Below are 18,249 nucleotides of genomic sequence, written 5' to 3' on the forward strand. Positions count from 1 at the left end.
ATGGAATGGGCATTGATCCATCTTGTTTTCACTTAACAATGTTTTTAAGTATAGTATCTGTTTCAGGTTTTTGCTTTCAAATTTTCCACTTCTTACTTTCATTTTCACCTGTGTCTCAGCCTAGCTTTGTTATCAGTATTGAAATTCTATTACAGGGGTGTATGGCTATGTAGTGCATGCATGGTTTAAATTTTCTTTCCTGTAATAATTCTTATTAGGGGTTTCTGGTTTGCAAGCCAGATGTTCTTCACAGCATTCATATCCCATCAAAGTACAGAAATCCAATCCAGCCAGGAGAGTTTAACTAATGATTTCAAAGTGTTTGCCTCTTATTGTATGTCACATGATGATGAGCTCATCGAATGAATGTCATTCGATCACCTCCATGTATCCAACATGACATCAATTTGGATCAATCTCATTTCGAAATATGTTTTTCAACAAATTCCAATGTTTCACACTTAGAGGAAACATTGTTATCAGATCAGTGAGTTCTCGGGCAGGCTTAGCTTTGGAACAGCCAAAAGGACCTGCTGACAAAACCTTAGCGCTAGAACACGAAGTAAACAAGGAGGAGTAAATAAGGAAAAATGTTTTCCACTGGCAGAAAGATAGCCAGATGCTGCAGATTTAAGCATTTTAATTGCAGTTGAATTGAGACTTATGCCAGTGAATGAGGTGTGACTTTACATGTGGCAGTTATACTTGGCAGCTAGAGTTAAGTGCTGTATATTTTGGCTCCTTTTTAAATGTATTTTTGCTCATTGTCTTCCAATCCCCTTCAATGACATGCTCCTTTTAGGATGGTAACCAGGTTATCTGATGCCAGGTTACTGCTGATGCTGCTTTAGAAACAGTCCCTGGAAATGTGGCATAGGTGACTTATCTTCAAATCATCCTTCATTTGAGAATTAAGGTAAATACCTTCCAACTTGGATCAGAAGTAGCATTCTTGACTCTGAGCCAGAAGGTTGTGGGTTAAAGGCACTCTCTGGGATTTGATCATATTATGCAGGACTGAGAGAGTTCTGCATTGTTGGTGTCATATTTCAGATGAGGTGTTAAACTGAAGCCCATCTGCTTGTTCAGTTGGATGTAACAGATCCCTTAGCACTTCTCTGAGGAACAGCGGGAAGTTTATCCAGTGTCCCAACCAACATTCATCCCCCAACAAACACCACTAAAACAGATGAACTATTATTCATCTCATTGTTGCTTGAGAGGCATTGTTGTGTGAAAGTTGGATGCTGTGTTTTCTTACATAACAGCAGCTATTACACTTAAAAACGTAATTCATTGACTGTTAAGTGCTTTGAGGCACCCTGAGAACATGAAAGGCACTATATAAATGCATGTTCTTTCTTCGGCCAATAATGCCAAAACAAGTGAGTTATCCAATGGTACATTGGGGATCTTGCTATGAATAAATTATACCTGGAAATAAATACTACCTATAAATACAATAAAAGTAATTCAATGGGTGTTAAGGACTGTGAGATGTCTTAGGGCACAATAGAAACGCGATAATTTTCTTTCCCAGTTGGGAAAGTTCCACTGATGTTGTCTCTGGGGCCGAGAGCTAATTTTTCTTGTATGGGTAAGAAGGATGTCCTCCTATAGTAAAGGCCACTGGGTGAGTACACACACACACATGTGCACACACACACACACACACATTTCCAATGTAAGTGGAAAGTCATGCCTGCAATTATTTTTGGTAACAGACCATGCATCTGCACAGCTGGCACTAAACACAATACCACCAATTGAAAGGAAATATCACAGCTGGTGTACTATAGTGAGTTATTGGTGCAATTTTCAATGCAGACAATTATCATTCTACTCAAAAGTGAAATTAACAACACCTACTCAATACTAATTTTAGTATAACATTTGGTATAAAAACAGAAAATGCTGGAAATACTCAGCAGGTCAGGCAGCACCTCTTGAGAGAGAGAAAACAATTGTTTCAGGTTGATGATTTTTGAACAGAACTGGAAAGGATTAGGGATAAAAACAAAAAAACTGCTTGTCCCTACAACCACACCAACCCCCCCCCCCCACTTCTCTCTCTCTCTCTCTCCCCCCCCCACACACCTTAAACCAGCTTATATTTCAACTCTTTCTTGGACTCGAACTCAAGTTCTGTCGAAGGGTCATGAGGACTCGAAACGTCAACTCTTTTCTTCTCCGCCGATGCTGCCAGACCTGCTGAGTTTTTCCAGGTAATTCTGTTTTTGTTTTGGAAAAGATTAGGGATGTTAGCAGGTTTTAAGCAAAACAGGGGCAGGGAAAGAGAGAGGGGAATGCAGGGGAAAAAACAAAAGGGAAGGTCTGTGATAGGGTGTAAGGCAGGAGAGATTAAATGATAAAATGGATCGTGGTACAAGGCAAAAATAGGATGGTAATGGGAGAAGAAACAAAATGAAAACAGAAAATGTTAGAAATACTCAGCAGGTCAGGCACCATCCACAGAGAGAGAAAAATAGACTTGGCTCTTTAGGTCGATGATCTTGTGTTGTAGCTGGAAAAAGTTAGAGATGTAAAGAGACAAAAGATGTGTCTAGAGGAGGTATAAAAGGGTTAGCAAAATCATTACCGATAGCTGCAGTCTGAAAAAACAGTGGCAATGGTTATGACCTGCAATTATTCCCAACTCAACGGTGAGTGAGGAAGGCTATAAAGTACCCAATCAGAAGTGTTATGTGTATGACAATATACAGTGGGATGTCAATTCGTGGAATATTGATAACCTGAACTGAATTCAATGAGATTAACACCTTGTCAAACCGTTCTGATGAAGAGTCATACGGACTCAAAATGCTATCTTTGTCTTCCTCTCCACAGATGCTGTCAGACTTGCTGAGTTTTTCCAACAATTTTTGTCTTTGTTTCAATGAGATTAATGCATTTTTGTGTTAGGGACACCTTATTTCCTTGGAATTCATTTATTTGGAAGGGAGTGGCTCTACTTCCTTCTGCAATGGTTAGAAGAAATCATGCCACATCAGCTGATAATATCCATTGTGGAATTTAGAAAAAAACCCATAAAAACTACAAAATCAGCTCCCCAGTGAAATGAATCAGTTATAATCTGCACTGTTGCATAAAACAGTGAAGGCTAATGTCTCACGTATATGTTTTCCTAATTGGTGTTTGATTATCTAAACTAATCAATTATCCAAACATCCCCGGTCCTAATTAGTTTGGATAAGCTGTCATTCAACTGAAAGGGATGTCAAAAATGTTTTAATGCCAACATTGAACTAAATATCAAGTCTGACCAGTTTGAAGTGAACATAGACACAATGATGAGCACATCAAGGAACTTAAGACTTGCACCACATTCCTGATTACCACCCACACACAAAAACACCCCAACTGAGAGCTTTCGCATTTCAAAGACAAACTAATTTTAATTAAGTATTAACACAGCTCATTAAAAATATCCATAACTTGGATAAAGAGTTAAATTTTCTTCCCCTGTGTATTGTTCATATACTTATTGCATGGGAGGAGTTTGTTTTTGATTTCAGAAATATAATTGCATCTAATCTGTTGCCCAATTGGGGCTCCTGTACATTGTGTTGCTGGTTGACAGGTTTTCACAGCACAGAATAAATGATTGATACTTTAATTAAGTGTATGCTTGTCAGAAAACTCTTTCTGTTTTTTAAAGAACCTTTTAACTGCAGGAAACTAAAGCAGGAATATTACTTGGGTAAGCTAATCAATTTTTGTTGTATTATTTAGGTGTCTGGCACCAATCCAAGATCTGACATTTAGCTTGGCTTATCAATATAAACTATCAGTACAAACCCAGCAATTACTTCTGAGATGCATTAAAAACACCATTTTGCTGTCAGTTTTAAACAGAATTCCTCTCTAAATTCAGCTCTGCATCAGTAACAATAAAATGCAGTACCCAACATCCAAATGTAATCAGAACTGTAATTTTTCTGCGTGAATTCCCTTAATACTTTCAGTGACAGGCCGATATCCTTGTAAACTGTGGCACATAATTAATCCTGGATTCATACTAGGGCATGGATAATGTTTGCATATTCCTAATTCCATCTCTGCACTTAACTTCACCAATCCAACGTCGAACTGATGGAAGTTGTTAATGTGTATCTTGGCTTTAGGATTGCCAACCCTCCAGGAATTTTCCTGGAGGCTACAAGAATGGAAAATTAATCTCCAGGACACTGCCGCGAGCAACTCAGGAAAAGAATCAAAGGAACATTAAGCAAACTTGTCTTTTTTGTTTCATTTTTTTTGAATACTTTCTTTTTTTAGTTATCAAAATATTGGTGATGGAGGAAAAAAAGCTGTTTCACTGACAGTCAGGATGAATCCAACTGGGTAGCAAACAGTCTGTTCCCTTTTCAAATGGTGACGGAAGGCAGTGCACCTGGAGGATGGACCAATGTGTGGGGCCAGGGGTGGTTTGTGGTTTGTGGTGGTAGGTCATCTGAGGTCATCTCCAGAATACACGCAACCAGAGTTGGCAACTCTGCTTGGCCTGCTCTTTGAATCAGGGAGGTCCCTGACATGTTGCCTATGCTCCCAATGCTCCTTTCTTATTTTGATATGGAGGCTCAGTAAGGTAAGATTCATTAAGATTTTCTTGGTCTAACTCCAAATTTTAGGCACAAAAGCAAAATACTGCAGATGCTGGAAATCTGAAATAAAAACAAAAATGCAGAAGACACTCAGTAGGTCAGGCAGGATCAGAAGAGAAAGAAGCAGTGTTATTGTGTCCCTTCATTGACCTTTCACCATGACTAGAAAAAATAGAGATGTAATGGGTTTTAAACTAGTACAGAGGCAAGATAAAGGGGGGAGGGGATGAGAAGGACAAAATGGAAGGAGAGATTAAATGACAAAAGGATGATGGTACAGGGCAAAATCAGATGGCAATGGGACAAGTAACGTAACAAAAATGGGTCTAGACGAGGTGTAAATGGAAATAGCAGATTCATTACCAACAACTACAGTCTGGGATAAAATAGGAGCAGAGTTTGAAGTTTGAAATCTGAAATTGTTGAACTCACTGTTGACTTGAAAGATGAGGTGCTGTCCCTGGAATTTGCTTGGAGCTTCATCAGGGAGTGGGAGTGGGGTGGAGAATTAAAATAATAGGCGACTGAAAGCTCACAGTCATGCCTGGGGACTGAATGGAGGTGTTTTGCAAAGTGCTCACCCAATCTGCATTTCATCTTTCCAATGAAAAGAGCATCAAATTATGAGCAGAGAGTACAGAATAATAAATTGAAAGCGGCAGAAGTGAATTGCTGTTTCACCTAGAAGGAATGCTTGGACTCCTGGACCCTAGGAAGGGAAGGAGAGATGTTGCATTGCCTGTGCTTTCGCGGGAAGGGAAGAAGGTGTTGGGGGTGGTTGAGGAATGGAGTCATGAAGTGAATGGAACCTTCAGAATGATGAAAGGGGAGGGGAAGATGTCATTGATGGTGGCAGCAAGCTGGAGGTCTCTCAAGTGGCAGAGGATAATCCAGTGAATGTGGAGGCTGTTGGGGTGAAAGAATTTTGTGGTTCTGGGAGGGAGGGGAAGGGTGAGGAGAAGAATGCAGGAAATGGAGCGAACCTGGTCCCAGACTGCTGTCAAATATAAAACAGGAAGTGATGGAGATTTACTAGGAAGTATTAAGACATCCCCGTAGAAGCGATCAAATTATAGAACAACTTAGTGCACTATATTTCCTTTTAAGATGGTTATTGACCAGTAAAAATTAGAGCACATCATGGCCAGCAGTAACTTGATTTTTCAGTTTATATTCATGCAACAATACTTTGAACTTTTGCCTTTATAGGCCACGGGGTTCACAAAATTACAATGCCTGATGCTATTTGTGTTGCCTAAAATAACTGTGGAAAACAGTCCATAATATAAAATTACCACAAAGAAAAAAACCCATGAAATCTGGATTACCAAAACATTATCATGCCAGTTTTCTATAATTGCAAGCATCGATAGTTTTCACTAATGATGGATCATTCTGTACTCACTATCAGTTGCACAATTAGTGAACAGAGAGGGCAATTTTCATTTCGGCTGTGCATCAGTGCCAAGCTGGATTATTCACCTGCCCACTGCAGTCAGTCAGAGACAATGGGCGGAATAGTCCCAGATTTGCAATAACTGAGGTAGCGGGCAGGAAAAAGAACGTTTTACCCGCTGACCGCAATGAGTTTTCACACAGTATCATCCCAATCCCGCCCCATTAATCATGTATTCCCTGGGAACAAGCCGTTTCGCTGACGGGCGGCTTCCGATTCGCCCGTCATGCTGTTAACTTGCTGCTTCCTCTCATTGGGCGGCATACTTAAAGTGCAGCCGCGTGCACACCTCTCAGTGCTTCCAGCTGATGTACTCCTCCTGCAGGATGAAGGAGAGAGATTGGAGAGTGGGTTAGCATGGGTGTACTAAGAACCTCTCTTGGTTAAGTCTGAAAGCCCCTTAAAATAGCCTAGAGATTGCTCACCTCCGTGTTCCCCTCAAAGTGCAGCTCACCTGGCCCATGCCTTATAATTGCTGCAGTGAAACATGTAGGCATGCAATCATGCTGACGTACTTGGATGATCCAGTGTGGGGGGGATGATTCTAGTGAGCAGGGTTTATGCGGATGTATTAAAATGAAGTTCCCGACATCTGGCGGCAGCAAAGGCAACCTGCCATTGACTGGCAGAGCAGGCAATCACAAGCTGGTTTCACGACGGTGTGAAACCGATTTTTGGCCTTCCCGCCATATTGTCCACTCACACCTGCCATGTTCCCCAATGCCAATGGGCATGAAAAATTGGCTGGAAATCTTGATGGACCTGCACCAGAACCTTTAAGGGAGGCATGCAAGTGTCAGGAGAAAATGGGAGTAGTGGTTTACAATGGTCATGGAATTTTTGCAGCACCTAGAACAGCGAGGGGATCAGATACCGGAAACGTTTAAAGTTCAAAAATATACAAGCGACTGCAGTCAAAATGAATGTCATAATTGCTTTCAGTTTCGCCTTACTGCAGTTAAGGATATCTTTAAATACTGCTGTCAGTGGTGTTGTGTAAGGTTCTGACACATATAGGGTTAATATGGGACCGAGTACAGTACCGCCCACATAGTGATGTAAAATGGCATTTGAATCAGATCCAGGGACATTGTAGTGTTGAGCAGAGACGTGCATAGACCTAAGCAGGGAGACAGATCCTAGCTTGTACCCTTTACTGTATGTATGTAAATAGTTCTAGGAGTTAATAAAGACTTACAGTTAACCTACAGAAGACTTTGGAGACTTCTTTAAGACATACCGTTCTGCAACCAACACCCTCCCAACATGGTGGTAGCAAGGGGATAAAAATCCAGAACCTCACTACAATACAGAGACATACCGAAATGCTGGAAGACTGAGAAGAATTCCACAAAGCATTCTGACCTGAAAGAAGCTCCTGAAGAAGCAGAAGCGCAGAGGAAAGATTGCGAGAAAATGCTCCAGAGAAAGGCCTGGAAGCTGAAGACAGCTCTTTGACCCCTACAAGAAAAGGAAGATCTAACCCTGGAAAAGGCAATTCAGAGTTAGACAGTCAGAACTCGGTGAGTAGCACAGGGCAAGGGGAGAGAGTATAATCCCTTGCTACAGCAGAAGACTCCATTGAATCTTCTTTGGAAGTCTAGCTTCAGAGTGCAGAGTTGCCAGGACCTGCAAAAGTGAGCTAAATCTTTTAAAATTCCAGGCTGCAGCAAGTATCTATTAAATCTATTAAAAAGTACCTGGATTGTTCTATTAAAAAGTACCTGGATCTGCATCTAAAGTGCTGTAAGCTGCAGGGCTATGGGCCGGGTGCAGGAAGGTGTGATTAGAAAGGGCACCTGGGTGTCCTTGGGCTGGCATGGACAAGATGGGCAGAATGGCCTCCTTCTGTGCTGTAACTTTTCTATAGTTCTATGGTTCTAAGTCCTAGGACTTATTCAGTGTCAGAAGTGCCATTTGAAAGAAACCCATTGCTAAAACCAGATCCCAGAGTTGGAGCCTGAACACATCCAACTCGTCTGAAAAAAAAGAATAAATTAATTAAATATCTTGGGAACATTGCTACTGTCCTGCTCAGTAAAAAAAAAACAAGCAGAAACCTCAATTCAACCAATCTGGGCATTTTAAAAAGTGCGCTACTGAACAAAAGATGTTGGCAGGCAGCTGATCCAGGCAGACATTGTTAAAAAAAAAGTCAAGAAGCACACCATCACCACTTTGGGGAGCCCACCAAACTTGGCAAGTGCAGGAAATTGCTTTTTCTTTGGGTGAACAGTGATGCCATTTTGACATTCAGAAAGCTCTTAAAGCTTCACATACACAATTCCGCACTTCCAGGTCAGTTCAGACTAATTCAAGGCCCAGACCAATCATAAAATTGGGGTCTTTGGAGGAGAAAATTCTTAAGATACTGCATCACTTCAGGTATAAACAAAAAGTCAGAAGATGAGCAGTTAAGCATACTGCTTTACTCAATAGGCCCAAATGCAGATAACATCATTATAAGACAGAGAATTAATGAATCATCTGCAAAATTTAAAGACGTGCTAAAATCATTTGACATTTATTCCAATCTAAGAAGCAATAAAATACTCGAAAGAGCTAAATTCCATAAGAGAGTTCAACTGCCAGGAGAAGCAGTCAATTCATTTATCAATGATCTGTACAGGATGGCAGAAGTTTGTGAATATGGGAATTTAAAGTCTCAACTCATCAGAGACAGAATAGTGGGAGGATTAACAGGTGATGTGCTCTCTGACCCCTACAAGAAAAGGAAGATCTAACCCTGGAAAAGGCAATTCAGACAGTTAGACAGTCAGAACTCGGTGAGTAGCACAGGGCAAGGGGAGAGAGTAAAACATGGTGCAGAAGCCAACCCACAGTCCAGCCTGTCAGGCCACAAAGACACAATTCCTAAACCAGCCAACAGAGCATCCATTCCACCGCTGTGGAGATAAGTGCCCTCATAGTCAAGAGCAATGTCCTGCAAACGAGGCCTAGTGCTTCCAATGCAACCGGACTGGACACTATGGCAAACTGGGCAAGGCAAGAACTCTGAAATGCACAGAAGGATGATCCACGAGGTCGAGACTGCAAACCCCGAAGACCTACTGCTAGCTTCTTGGGTAAGGTTAAAGATCTTGCTTTCTCATTTTGAAATGCGGGCATTTCTGTCAATGGCCATCTAACAAATTTTAAATTAGATACAGGAGTCAACGTGACAGTCCTGTTGGACAAAGAACCGTGACTGAAAGACTTCTGGATTTCAACCACGGACACACCACTTTACCAGCCTGAAGGAATCTGGCTTCCAGTCATTGGTATGATCCTGGAATCACTGAGGTATGGCATCAAACAGAACTTCAAGCTCATGTATGTCATCTGTAACCAGCCTTTCTCTCTCCTGAGCAGGGATGTCTGTATAGTCTTGGATCTTCTTAAAACAGCAGATGATGTTAAGACAACCACTGTGGTTAACCAAACAGAACAGCATGTTCCCTAGTACTCAAACAAAAAGGAATATCCTGACTGGGACTTAAGCTCTGAACTGTCTTCTCTCTTTGTGGAGCAACTTTTTCCATTCTTGTTACAGATCCTAGAAAATCCTCAATGGTCAGACCAGCCAACAACCCAGGAGGGAACCACGACGCCTCTGGGGGAAGAGGTGAAAGAAAGTGATCAGCAGTCCAACGAGCCTCTACCTCCAGCCCTGACAATGAACATCAAGTCAATGCTGCAACCATTGTGCACATGCTGCAAGTCCCAGCTGGCATGCCAAAGCCACAAGAGATGCTGGAACTTGGTGGCAGCCGTCCATGGCCGACACAAAAAGCAGAGGCAAGCATATCGCTAAACCTTCTTCTCATCACAGGAACGGTCTTCCTCAGCCACAGCGGACATCGAGATGGCCCACGTGATGATGGAAAAAATGAAAGAAGCAACAAGGAGATGAACACAATCTTTGTCCATCCCACAAGAGATGAGTTAGGGTGCTGATCAGTGCAACAGCTGGGCCAACCAAGTGTGGTTCAACACGAAGGAATGGAAGAAAAGAAAGAAAGCATACCCAGATGCCTGTTCAACCTCCAGACCAACAGGAAGAACCAGAAACGACAGCCTACCACTCCTCCGACAGGTCTGCGAACAAGATATGGAAAGAGTTATAAGGCCTCCAGAATGCCTGAACCTTCACATTCAATGACTTGAAGGGAGAGATGGGGTGGTGATAATGTAGTAATTGTGCTAAGCCAGTAATAGTAATAATGTAGTAACAACTAGATAACTGAATGGGACTGACAACAATGTAAGACATGAAGTAAACTAGCAAAACTTGGGGAGAGGTGTCGTATAAGGGTCTGGCATATATAGGGTAAATGTGAGGCTGAGTACAATACTGCCCACACAGTGATGTAAGAAGGCACATGACCCAGGCCCAGGGTCAATGTGGTGTTGAGCAGAGACATCTATAGACCTAAGCATGGAGACAGTTTCGAGCTTGTACCCTTTACCGTAAATGTGTAAATAGTTCTAGGAGTTCATAAAGACTTACAGTTAACCTACAGAAGACTATAGAGATTTTTAAGACATACAATTCTGTAACCAACACCCTCCCAACAAATGGCTGCTTCCCACCTTGTAGAGATCATGATTTGTTGGAAGGGAGGATAAGGAATTGACAGTAACAATGCAAGTTCAGACAAAAATGGTATTGGGAACTTAACTGCTGCATTCATTTCTGATTTACATATATTAATGTGGTTGCTGCCAGTTTCATTTGGGAGCTCTGGCCACTGAAATCCAGGCCCACCCAAAAATTGGAAAGGGTTGACAATGAACAGTAAATCGACATGCCAATGTTCCACGATTGCCCCGTATTTAGATGTAAATGGGGCATTCGCAAGACAAAAAGTGAACCCAGGTCATTTCATCCAAGTTATGTGTTGAATAGGACTCACAAATACACAAACAAAATGGGAAAACAGTGTGCAGGCAGGGCTTCTACGTGTTAAACAGCTGAGCTCCCCTCCCTTTGTAATTTTGTAGCTAAAATGGGGCATCCAAAGTTCAAAGCGACTGAGCTTAAGACAGAAGTTTAAGTGAGCCATTTAAGCCGATCACAGACATATTTTCTTTTATTGTGACATTTGTGCGGAAAGAAGATTAACAAAATAATGACACCATAATATTATGACAGGAATGAGAGTAAGGGCACAATAATAAGACATTTAAGAGTCTTGCATATTCAGAAGTTTCAGTCAGGTATTGTATTATGCACTGTTAAAATATTTTTATACAACAAGCCTAATAAACTGATAGTGTCATAAAAGATTGGTGCAACTGTTAAGAATTTTGCTGGGAAAAAATGACAACAATCAGATTTATATGTCATAGAGAACAGCCCCTGTTTGGCAGATGACATAACATGTATCAGGCAAGTTAGCTCAGGTGGCTAGATGGCTAGTGTGTGTTTCAGAATAATACCTCGGAACAGGCTCGCTTCCTGTTCCGACTGAGGTAGACTTGTGACCTGCCTCCTTGCCCTGCCTTTGAGAGTTGAAGGCAATGGCAAACCACCACTGACAAAATCAAATGGCTAAGGATGAAACACCAGCAGCATAGGTGCAAGGATCTGCCTTCAGGCAGAACACACGTGACATTTAATATGGATTAATGTAGCACTATTCAAATGTAGATTTATAACCTGAAATTTTTTTAAGCAAGACAAGAATCTAGGTGTCATTGCATATGAATTCCCATGTATTCATGTCTAGTGCTGTGAAGCTATAGCAGAAGTAGAGTATTACAATGTATTGCTAGGAAAATCCAATGAAAACTAAAAGAACTATTGTGTCCTTATATAAAATCTTGGCTATGCCTTTTCTAAATGATCACAGAATCACTGAATCACAGAATTGTTACGGTGCAGAGGAGGTCATTTGGCCCATCATGTCTGCATCGGCTCTCTGAATGAGCAACCCACCTCGTGCCATTTTCCTGCCTTCTCCCCATAACCCTGCACATTCATCCTTTTCAGATAATAGTCTAGTTCCCTTTTGAGTGCTTCAGTTGAACCTACCTTCATCATACTCTCAGGCAGTGCATTCCAAACTCTAACCACTTTCTGCATAAATAAGTTTTTCCTCATAACACTTTTGCATCTTTTACTATTTACTTTAAACCTGTGCCCTCTTGTTCTTGATTATTGCATCAAGTTTTGGTCTCCTTGTATGTTGGGTGATATAAAGGACTTGGGAAAGGTTCAGAGGGGTGTCACTAGATTAATACTTAATTTTAGACTTTTAGTTACTGTGAGCAGCTTAAAGAGCAGGGTCTTTGCATTCTATAATAGCAAAGGCTTTCAGAAGTTTTGATTGAGGTCTTTAACGTAATGAAGAGACAACATATATATTCATGTAGGTGGGTTAGGGAGAATCAGAGGATATGCACATAAGTCATGTAAGTGCAGAATGAGGTGAAATGTCGAGGAGATTTTACTGGTCATTCAACTTTGGAACAAGTTGCCAGCTCATGCAGTGATTGCAGATTCTCTACATGTGTTCAAAAATGGACAAGATCCAGACTGTGCTGGTTTAGCAACTTTAGAAATTAAGTGGGGTATTGGGCTGATGGTCATTGTGATCTTCTGAACTTGTTTTGATCGCGTTAGAGCAGACATGGAACAAACTATGGCTCATGGGCCACATCTGGCCTGTGGGTGCAGCTAGAAAGCAAGCAAGATACGCCCACAAACAGAGTGTCCACCGAGTGCCCACGAGCAACTGTTCCTGGCGCCTGGCCACTCAGTCAGGAGTTAAGAAAGTAAAATGCAGATTTGATCTACGGAGAGCTTTAAGGGAAATATTTCAAAGCCAGCAGAGGTACTTATTGGAGTTGGCTAATGATCAGAGGCTGGGAGTGAGCTTTTCTTGGGTGGTGCGGCCACCATATCAAAGAGGCAAGCACAAGTGGAGCATTATGAGAGCAGCACAAGGTAAGTGTACATTTAAGATTACTTATTAGATTACTGCAGTTTTGATTTAAATTTTGCTTCTGCAAGTATATACAGTGTTAAGGCCATGTGAAAAGGGGTAATGATGACTCCCCTGTCCTACCACTCCAAGCCTGACAGTAACAGGTTTTTTTGTAGAATTTCTAAGAATTTTACTCAGTGTCTGTGTTTAACCATTTACATGCTGATTGCAAAGAAAAATGTTTGACAGTCTTAAGGTTTAGAACAAAATGGGGTTAGATTTTATTGGGCAGAATTTTGCCCTTGGCGGGGGTGCTCGGAAGGGCGGGCGGGGACAGTTGGAAGCCGACTACTGCCTGTGATCAGCATTGCACTGCGATTTGATGCCGGCGGGTCTTAATTGGCCTGCCCAGCATGGAACGTGAGCAGCAGTGCTCAGCGCTGCCTGGGTGGGCGCAGGGAGGAGGATGAGTGGGCCTAGCATGAATTTCACGCATGCGCGTGAAAGAGCGCTTCAATCTCAGGGAGATGAAGCGCCATTTTAAGAAAAATAAAGAAAATTAAAATGTCATAAAACATGTCCCCTCATGTGACCCTATCATATGAGCAGGAATATGTTTTTAATTCAAGTGTTAAATTTTTATTTTATTTTTATTTGCTTTAGGAAACCTCATCCCACCCATGGGTGAAGTTTCCTAAAAAATGCAAAGGCCAATTGGTCATTTAGCCTGCCTGTCAACCATTAGGTTGAATGGGCAGTGAAAAATTCAGGACAATTGTTTACTTAATGGTCTAACTATCGCAAGAGTGAGCATTGATGTCAGCACTCTTGGCCGACGTCAATGCGCTTTATTTCACGGGCATGTCGGGTGTGCGTCCGCACGCCAAGCATAATTTTCTGCCCATTGTATTAAAACCATACCCAAGTAAAGATATCAAAAATATTTAAAAGGGTAAACCCGTGCTTCTTGAGATTTTGTGACCCGCATTCACACACATACACGCACAAGCATGCAAACTTACAAGTTACACTGTAGGTAGTTACTTGCTTAGCCAAATTACAGTTCAATGCTGAAAGATAAAAACTTGAGAGTTCACGGTTTATGAGGCCTTGGCTGGTCACTGGGCCATAGCAGACATTTTTCCAAGTTCCTTTAGATTCCAGGAGTTGAGCTGATGCCCATGTAAGAAGCCCATGTAATTGTAATTGCTAGAGATAATTTCTTTTTAATCCGTAATCTGTCTTTTCCAGAAATTTTTTCCAGAATTTTTGCATCTGAATTTCGGTCGATGGAAAATTCGCTATCTCTGTGCTAGATTTTTAAACTTTAACAGATAAAATCTTAACTTCGAAGAGGAGAGAAGGAAGCTCCTTACTGCTTCATTGGCTGCTTTTCCAGACTACTCTCTGTTTCTGTGGCTTTCATATTGTATTAAAGAGAGTTGAAAATGGTTACTTCAGTCATATGACCTCTCTTTGCCCATAATGATTTCGGAAGGTATTTGTTTATCTGATATCTGAACTGAAGAGTCTTTTGTTCCATGGCTGGGGTTGCAAGGTTGGGGGGAGTTGGGGGTTGGTAATTGAGGGAAGCGACTAGATTCTGTCCCAGCCATGTCCCTGAATGAGCCATTATCCATCTTGATGAGATGGGAAAATATCTTTCATATAACCATTGTTTAGCAGACTTTCTGTCTCTGCTGGAAAGCTAGTCTTATAGAAATATAAATGTGGTTCCTGTACATTTTCAGTAAATCCTTTACAAGTAGTTTTTTTTAATTCATTCATGGGATGCGGGCTTCGCTGGCTGGGCCACCATTTATTGCCTAGTTGCCCTTGAGAAGATGGTAGTGAGCTGCCTTCTTGAACCGCTGCAGTCCATATGATGTAGGTACACCCACAGTGCTATTAGGAAGGGAGTTCCAGGTTTTTGACTCAGCGACAGTGAAGGAACGGCAATATATTTCCAAGTCAGGATGGTGAGTGACTTGGAGAGGAACTTCCAGGTGGTGGTGTTACCATCTATTTGCTGCCCTTCTCCTTCTAGATGGTAGTGCTCGTGGGTTTGGAAGATGCTTTCGAAGGAGCCTTGGTGAATTCCTGCCGTTCATCTTGTAGATGGTACACAATGCTGCGTCAATGGTGGAGAGAGTGAATGTTTGTAGATCTGGTGCCAATCAAATGGGCTGCGTTTTCCTGGACAGTGTCAATCTTCTTGAGTGCTGTGGGAGCTGCACTCATCCAGGCAAGTGGGGAGTATTCCATCACACTCCTGACTTGTGCCCTGTAGACGGTGGATAGGCTTTGGGGAGTCAGGAGGTGAGTTACACATTGCACGATTCCTAGCCTCTGACCTGCACTTGTAACCAGAATATTTATATGACTAGTCCAGTTCAGTTTCTGGTCAATGGTAATCCCCAGGATGTTGACAGTGGGGGATTCAGTGATGATAATGCCATTGAGCTTCAAGGGATGGTGGTTGGATTCTCTCTTGTTGGAGATGGTCATTGCCTGACACTTATGTGGCACGAATGTTACTTGGCACTTGTCAGCCCAAGCCTAGATATTGTCCAGGTCCTGCTGCATTTGGATATGAACTCCTTCAGCATCTGAAGAGTCAAGAATGGTGCTGAACATTGTGCATTCATCAGCAAACATCCCCACTTCTGACCTTATGATGGAACAAAGGTTTTTGATGAAGCAGCTGAAGATGGTTGGGCCAAGGACACTATTCTGAAGAACTCCTCAGTGGAGCTGAGATGACTGACCTCCAGCAACCACAGCCATCTTCCTTTGTGTTAGGTATGACTCCAACCAGCGGAGAGTTTTCACTCTGATTCCCATTGACTCTAGTTTTACTAGGGCACCTTGATGCCACACTCAGTCAAATGTGGCCTTGATGTCAATGGCAGTCACTCTCACCTCACCTCGGGAGTTCAGCTCTTTTGTCCATGTTTAACTAAGGCTGTGATGAAGTCAGGAGCTGAGTGGCTCTGGTGGAACCCAAACTGGGTGCCAGTGTCAGGCTATTGCTAATCAAGTGCCACTTGATAGCACTGTTGATGACCTCTTCCATTAATTTACTGATGATCAAGAGTAGATGGGGCGGTAATTGGCCGGGTTGGATTTGTCCTGCTTTTTATGTACAGGCCACATCTGAGCAATTTTCCACATAGCCGGGTAGATGCCAATGTTGTAGCTCTACTGGAACAGCTTGACTAGGGGCATGGCAAGTTTTGGAACATGTCTTCAGTACTATTGCCGAAGTATTGTTAGGGCCCATAGCCTTTGCACTATCCAGTGCCTTCAGACATTTCTCGATATCACGTGGAGTGAATTGTATTGGTTGAAAACTGGCATCTATGATACTGGGGATCTCCAGTGGAGGCTACGATAGACCATCCACTCAGCACTTTTGGCTGAAGATTGTAGCAAATGCTTCAGCCTTATCTTTTGCACTGATGTGCTGGGCTCCTCCATTACTGAGGATGGGGATATTTGTGGAGCCTCCTTCTCTATTGAGTTGTTTAATTGTCCACCACCATTCATGACTGGATGTGGCAATACTGCAGAGTTAGATCTGATCCATTGGTTGTGGGATCGCTTAGCTCTATCACTCTCTGCTTATGCTATTAGGCATGCAAATAGTCCTGTGTAACAGCTTCACCAGATTGTCACCTCATTTTAGATATGCCTGGCATGCCCTCCTGCACTCTTCATTGAACCAGGCTTGATGGTAATGGTAGAATGGGGGATATTCCAGACTATGAGGTTACAGTTTGTATTCAAGTACAATTCTGATGTTGCTGATGGCCCATAGCACCTCATCGATGATCATTCTAGAGTCTTAAGTCTTGACATCCCCAGCTATGAAACTCCATGATGGCGTCGGGGCATGTCTGAATTGCAATTCACAGTGGAACCTTCTGGAAGCTGGTCAACTTACATTAACAAATGTCAGGTGACTTGTGGCAGCCATCTTTAGTCAGTGATCTTTCTTGTCTTTAAAAGTCCTTTTTAAATAGTTCAGTTTATGTTTGGTCAGCCAGATTAAAATTACAGATTAATATCACTCATGTACAAATTACATCATCATGACAATTGTAATTTCAAAACTTTTATTTATTTTCCACTAATGTTTTCATACTCTTTATGAAAAGCCAAGTCAACTCTTATATAGTTTTGTTTCCCCATTTTTCTCATTCCTTCACTGATGGCACTGATTCATGCTGAGGCGTGGTGCCATGAGTGCTGGCAGTCCAGGACTTGAACCTGAGATATTCCAGTCTACACTAGCATGATAATACACTGAAGAGTACCCTCAACCCGTTGAATGGTTATATTTGCTAAGCTATTGAAAAGTCTTGCACCTATGTGGATAATGTGTCAACCTTTAATGTTATAGATTCCTATGGCTACATTTATTATTTTATTCTTTCAAGGGATCTGGGCAATGCTAGCAAAGCCAGCATTTGTTAGCCATCCCTAATTGCCCTTGAACTGACGTTGCTAGGTCATTTCAGAGGGCAGTTAAGAGTCAACCACATTGCTGTTGGTCTGGAGTCACATGTAAACCAGATCAGGTAAAAATGGCAGATTTCCTTCCCTAAAGGACATTCGTGAACCAGATGTGTTTTTTTGACAGTCGATGATAGTTCATGGTCATCATCACTGAGACTAGCTTTATACTCCAGATTTATTAACTGAATTCAAATTCCACCAGTTACTATGGTGGGTTTTGAATCCACGGCCCCAGAGCATTAGCCTGGGTCTTTGGATCACTAGTCCAGCAACTTTACCGCTATACCACCAATAATGGCAAGGATGTAGAACTTCAGTTAAATGAGGAGATGAGCAAAGCTGGACTGGTTCTCCTTATAACAGAGAAAGTTAAGGGTAAAACAAAAACAGAATTACCTGGAAAAACTCAGCAGGTCTGGCAGCATCGGCGGAGAAGAAAAGAGTTGACGTTTCGAGTCCACATGACCCTTCGACAGTTCTGTCGAAGGGTCATGAGGACTCGAAACGTCAACTCTTTTCTTCTCCGCCGATGCTGCCAGACCTGCTGAGTTTTTCCAGGTAATTCTGTTTTTGTTTTGGATTTCCAGCATCCGCAGTTTTTTTGTTTTTATCTCTAAAGTTAAGGGTAAGTTTGTTGGAGACGTTCAAAATCATGAATGATACTGATTAAGTAAATAAGGAGAAATTGTTTCTGGTGGCAGAAGGATTGGTAACC

The sequence above is a fragment of the Carcharodon carcharias genome, chromosome 13 (assembly GCF_017639515.1).
Source record: "Carcharodon carcharias isolate sCarCar2 chromosome 13, sCarCar2.pri, whole genome shotgun sequence".
Lineage (NCBI taxonomy): Eukaryota > Metazoa > Chordata > Chondrichthyes > Lamniformes > Lamnidae > Carcharodon > Carcharodon carcharias.